General features: G+C 31.4%; 1 long non-coding RNA gene across 1 annotated transcript; it reads left to right on the top strand.

The window, feature by feature from the left end:
- Positions 1 to 615: 615 nt before the first annotated feature.
- On the top strand, positions 616 to 4,149 carry LOC148276786 (uncharacterized). Its single transcript, XR_015823652.1, has 4 exons — positions 616 to 707; positions 1,050 to 1,260; positions 1,418 to 2,374; positions 3,971 to 4,149. It is a non-coding gene; the product is annotated as an uncharacterized LOC148276786 (long non-coding RNA).
- The last annotated feature ends 2,379 nt before the right edge of the window (positions 4,150 to 6,528 follow it).

The following is a 6,528-nucleotide window of genomic DNA, read 5'->3' as shown; positions in this document are numbered from 1 at the left end:
TTATTCAATATTAATCTTCTCAAAATATGTAGATGAGCTACTTGTATGCGTAGTTATTATAACCACACCGGTTGGCCTAGTCGAAAATGTACACTGCTACTCTTTACAACTCCGCAAACCATGAACATAAACATCATATCTAATAAACGTCACTTAGGTCAGTGATACAAAGTTACGCTTTTATTGTGACAATAATCATAATTTGAGCTATATTTTTTCTGACTGCGTAATTAAGGCAGGAAGTGCTGACGCCGCATGTCGGTAAGAATTCGTCATAGCAGGCACAAAAACTATATTGAAATATTTCAACAATCCTGGCAAAACTAAAATGTCGATTACATCTAGAGTAATTACTCAGGGGATATTTATAATAAATGTATTAAGTGACACCTGTATTATGCAACATGTAACACCAGAACACATCATTTCTATCATTTCACTGACTATCCTCGTGCGTGGTCTAACTGTTAAGGCGGTTGCCTATGAACGGGAGTTCCGGGTTCGATTCTCGGCAATATTTAGCAGTAGGTACCACCTGCTGGTAAGCAGGTCCTGCTACGCTTAAATTACATTCTAAATTAGAAACGCAAGTTTCAAAGTTTTTTTTCTTTTTATAATTATGTCAAAATTAACGTTTTAAATACTGTTTTTGGTAAATTATTTGTCTAATTATCGTTAATTAAATCAATTAGAAGAAAAAAATTAAGGTAAAATTTTTATATTGTTTGATGCATTTTTTAGTTTAATATCATTTATCTCATTTGCATTTACAAAGGTAAAAATATAATGATACGTTTGTATTTTTAGTCAACAAATAGACATAATTTTTGTGAAGTCTTTTTCGCGTCATGTTTTGAATAAATTATTATAAATATATACGGTTGCGAGACAAATTCAGTTTCATTCTGAAATATCTACATAATTACAAAAAATATGCATTTTACTGTGCAGTTTTGTTTTTTTACTTTACTATCTTTGCTACTCAGTTTTTTACCTTTACTTTTTTTTTCTAAACGTGATTGGCTTTTAATTTAATTATTATATTTCAGGTTTTTAAATTTCAAATTTTATTCAGTTAATGAAAAGAGTAAAGCTGAACAATGTTTACTGATTCTCAAACTAAATTCATAGATGCGATAGTTTACGATACACACAAGAGTCCTCAGTACTACGCCAAACTATCTCAGGCTGAGAAATATCGCATGACGCATCGTCCCAATACTCGATGTGATATGATCAACATTCAGGTCCTGGGGTAAGGTAATTAGTAGTTATTTTGTCATTTCTATTATAAAATAAGACAAATAAAAAAAAAAATGAAAACATCTACCGTTTTGTCGATACATGTAAAAAATTGAAAAGAGTTTTTTAAATTGCGGTGTGGATATTTGACACAATAATCCATTTATGTTTATAGGATAAAAAACACTAAACAAAACAATAGAAGATTCTGCAGAGTAGCTGGGAAAACTTCGCTTCCTTCTAATCAAAATAGACAAAAAACCTTTACAAAAGCCGTGATCCCCGTAAGGATAAAGTCGAACAAATCGCTCAAAAGAATTTCGCTCAAACCAGAAGTTCCTGAAAATCGTATTCCAGAATTCTGCGAATCCACGGAGCGCATTTTTATACAAGATGGCTATTTCACAACAAACTGTCAAAAACATATAAACTCTCAAACGTATAATAAATATTCACCAAACACATTTCTTAAAATGGACGAAAGTTTGAATGAAACCTCTCGAGTGGATTCTGTCAAACCATTTGATGCAGACACCGCGATTCCGAAAGGTTTTCCATATAACTTCAACTGCAATGAAACCGAATGCCAAATGAGATCCTCGGGAATGGAAAATTCTAGTAAAATGCCGAAAAACGAAGAGCACAAAGCTGAAAATCGCGGATCAAGTATTAGACATCTTGCAACAGTAGTAGACAAGAAATGTTGCAACGAACGCGTACATGCTTTCCAAAGATTTAACAAACCGCATTGCGCATCAAAAGACTGGCCTTCGTTTTATTTACCAGAATGTCTGTCATTTTCCGAGCGCCCTTTAGAGAAAATAAGCGAGTGTCAATCAAAACAGAATAGTTCACAAGCCGATGAATTTAATCAGAACAATGCTACTCACGAAATCACAAAAATAAAGCATGACAGTTTACACAATAATAGTTCTACACTAAATAATATTTCGCCTTCTGTTAATGATTATATTAACGCCTACACCGTCATGTCTCCCCGGATGAACGAGAAATCTACAAATACTAAGGAAAATTTTCATTCTCTAGTAAAGGAGAGGTTCGCCCTGCCCAATAAAATGTATCAGTCTTCGTCTTCGCCAGCGTTTTATGAAGATTTAAACAAAAGTCGCCAGTAAGTTTATTTTACATTTTATTTAATAGTACACTTGACAAATATAGTTAGAAATATAATAAGATACACAATTAACGTCAAGTTTCATGATCGGTAAAATGGATTAACACAAGCGCTTACCGCCAGCTTATTTAAAGGCCTTATTGTGTAAGATTCAATGAAAGTTTGTAAGTGAAAATTCTTGTTGGAAGTTCATTGTAATTTATTATAGAAATAAAAGACAAGTGATACTTTAATCCGCTAATTTGGAATATCCAGTGACCGGTTTCATCGCACAAAATCACACTCACGAAGGATGGAATACTAAAAATATAAATAATATATGTATATACAATACTAAAACTCATTAAAATAGCATTATATCAACTCATTAGTTAACCCGAATTTTTTTGTTAATGATCCTTAAGATAAAAATAATTTTATTTAATTTACTTTCATACAATTTTGGATTCTCTATCCTTACCTCTATTTCGTATAAATACACTGAACCCTAAAGATACCAGTCTCGAAGATGTCGCGAATGCGATGAAACCGGTTGATGGATATTCCGAATTTGTGATTTAAGTATCACTCGTCTTTTATTTCTATAACAAATTCAATGAATCTTTTAAAAACTTCAAAATAAAAAACGTTAAAAAAATACAATTAAAATTTTATTTCACAAAAATTTCCACCCGATTTTCTTCCAACGAAATATATATGCCCCTCTAAATTATTTATTTATATATCAACGGTTCAAAGAACCTTTTACAATAAAAAGTTTTACAGATATAATCACAGCAGTGAACAATCCATTATGTAATATATAGTATGAAATATAACTATATAATTCAACTAAAAAATTAAAACTAAACAAATAGGTACATTTTTTTTAAACTGCAAAAAAGTTAAAAAAAGAAACATACAAATCTAACATGACGAATAAAAGATAACAATTAAAATGAGAAAACCTTATGTTCAAAATATAAATATAGCAAATTAAAATTGATAATAATTTAACATAAACATAAAGTGACTAGTATTTAGCTAGGTAATTATGAAAAAGAAAAATAATACCATAATAAAATTTTATAAATAATACGTTTTTTGGATCAATATGAAAGCTTAAATAATCTTAATAACACCTTTATAATTTGGCAATAAATCCACAAATGTATAATTTATATATAAAGAAATAAACAAAAATACGTATCCAAAAAAAAAACAAAGTAAAATTTGATAATATATTTTTAAATAAATTCATTCCCTTTCTAAAAAATAACGAGTAAAATTATATTTTAATGAATTTACAGAGTTTGAATTAAAAATATCAAATATTTTTTCGAACTTATTTCCATACTTATGTATTCTGGATATAGCCGAATGCATTTCGAAGTTGGTACGAGAATTGTTACAATAAAATAATTCTCTACTTCTAGTGCACCTACCAGGTATTCGAATTTAAATTAGTTCAAGTATATTTATGATGGTATTTGCCTAAGAGCTAGTGTTTTTGTCGTCTAATATAAAAAAATTAATGAGTTTTAAAATGATTTCATTTGAAATTTCAGTTTCGATGTAAAGTACCATATAACATTTGGATATTTTTTGTTTTAGAAAATGGCTTCTAGAAGATGTCATACTAGAGGAAACTCCCTTAAAAAGTACCGCTGAAAAGGATGTCTTTAACCAAAAGTGTAGTAAAAACCTCTCGCCAGAACATCAGACCCTTAAAATAAGTGTTAGTCAACTCCCAGACGAGAGACACTCCAAACATACGCAGTTAACAAAAAAGGTATATAAACAAAATATTTTTCATTCTATCCTATGACAAAAATATGAGGTTATGGCAAGCTCTCACATTGACATTTCGCTGTTCTAAAGAATAAAAAAGTTTAGTCTCGTTGGTTACAGTTTTAAGGCAATAAACATTTTTAAGAAAAACCTTTATATACATACATCGCCTTCATAATCAACAAGACAAAACGGTCTTCGAATCGGTTGATTGAAAAAAACTCCCCGTCAACCGTAAATATAATGTACAGAATGTAACATTGAACGTTACCACATTTTTCCAACAGAAGAATACAGGAAAAATGTACTCTCGATGCAAAAACTTAAATTACTTTTGATCCAAGTATGTGGGTTTATTTTGCTTATCTTGTAAAGTTTGATTATATTTTTACAAAACCGTCGATATGAAACATATAAACGCAGTAGAAATTATTGTTTACAATGGAATGGGCGCGAAAAATAATAACTTCACTTTCCTATTTTTTTAAGACTCGTAATAAGCAATAAATGTTTTAAAGTTCAATACAGTTGATATAAATGTATCCCATACAGTTTAATACCAGTACCAACTCAAAGTCCAAAAAAATTACAGTGAATAAGCTTTTCAAGCGTAAGCCGTTTACGGTTTTAACATTCTGTGGATGTTTCAAAAGCTTACATTAGTTTCCAACAATTCATCGTTAGGATTTCTGCGTTGAATTAAATTTTACAACTCATTTTGGTAGAACGGGGTTCGAAAATGTATACCCAATACCTACAATGTACATCGATTCTTTTATAAAATAAACAACATTGATAAATAATATTTTTAACGTATTTTGCTCTGAAGAGTCTTCTCTCTCTCTTTTTAATTCGTGCCTTATGTCTGAGGATGGCGATTACGCCCGACTCCTGGCATGGCTCGTCCGTGGACAGTCTCCTTCCATCTGGAACGGTCTTGTGCTGTTCTGTAGGCATGTGTCAGTGATAGTTCTGATAAGTCAGTGAATGAGCCACTCCATCTTGTCGGTTTAACGTCCACACAACCTTGTCCCTTCGACACTTCCCAAGAGGATAGTTTTCTCCAAACGATCTCAGTTCCCTCGGGAAATATATCCAAAGAACTGCAGGATTCTTTTCTCGCACATGGATGTTAGTCTTTCTCTTATGTCTAGTACCTGGAATAGATTTGTACGTCCGACTGTCCGCGGAATCCGCAGCATTCGCTCTGAAGACACATCCATACCAAAGACTGACTTACATACTATTCATGAAATAAGTGATTTCTAATCACAAACCTTTACAGACGTTATTTGGTACTCTTGTTCAACACAGTTTTTTGTCTAGGGAGTCGGGGTAGGTCTATGGACACAAATTGTACTGTTTGTTTATGTCCTTAATACTACGAATTTGCTGAATATAATAATAATGAAAAGAAGAGTTTGTGAGAATAGTATCAATGAAAAAAACATATCGACAGCTACTTTTTATTTGACTCAACGCAAATAAAACTTTTTTTCAGGAAAGAAAATGGAAAATCTTCTTCAGAAAGCTAAATTGCAGAAAAAAGAATACCTAAATACATATATTTGTAATGGATGTTTTTTGCCGAATTATGGACTCGAATGGGAAAATGACTTTAAAATACAAACATGAAAATCTGGTCAATGCAATTCAATTTGTAATAATGGTTGAATTCTTTCAAATGCTGGAAGTTTTTGTAGAAAAAACAAGGTAGTGATTTGTCGAGTTGGTTTTCTGCTACGTTTTATTGCAATTTATAAAAATATCAATACCCTTAAAACTATTTTCTGTTCCCTAGTTTGCCCGCACCTAGATTATTCTTTGTTATCTGGTCACATATTATGATATTAACATCAAAAATATTGAATCAGTTCAACATAGGTTTTCAAAAAAGATAGGCTAGAGGTTGGGCTTATCCAGAGACCAATATACGTTTAATGAGTTAGAAACTACCTTAAATATATATTATCTTCAAGACCGTTGAAATAAATCAAGACATTCTAGTCCTATTTAAAATTCTCTCCTCACTCTTTTTTTTTTTTTTTTTTTTAAAAAGAAATATTTGCGTTCCTATGATTTACCCAAATATTTAATTTTGAGGGCCATTTTCAACGAGTTGTAAATAACTCACTATTAGAAAATGGAATTAAGTTGGGGTAAAGTGGGATTCGAACCACAGACCTTTGGTCCGTGAGTCCGAGACACTAGCCACAGGACCACAACCCAATCAATTTGATGCGCCTGAACTACTGAGCTCATTAAAATTAAATATCCCAACTAGAATTCTCAGACAAAACTGACTCTTACATACCCCGATAACCATAGAACTAACTATGGTTTTCATTCCCCTATGCCCAGAATTCTTAGGTCTGCCAACA

Source organism: Micrasema longulum, unplaced genomic scaffold (assembly GCF_059751315.1).
Source record: "Micrasema longulum isolate JH-2025_06_02 unplaced genomic scaffold, ASM5975131v1 h1tg001145l, whole genome shotgun sequence".
Lineage (NCBI taxonomy): Eukaryota > Metazoa > Arthropoda > Insecta > Trichoptera > Brachycentridae > Micrasema > Micrasema longulum.
The sequence above is the reverse complement of the archived record's forward strand: the minus strand, read 5'-3'. Positions and strand labels throughout refer to the sequence as shown.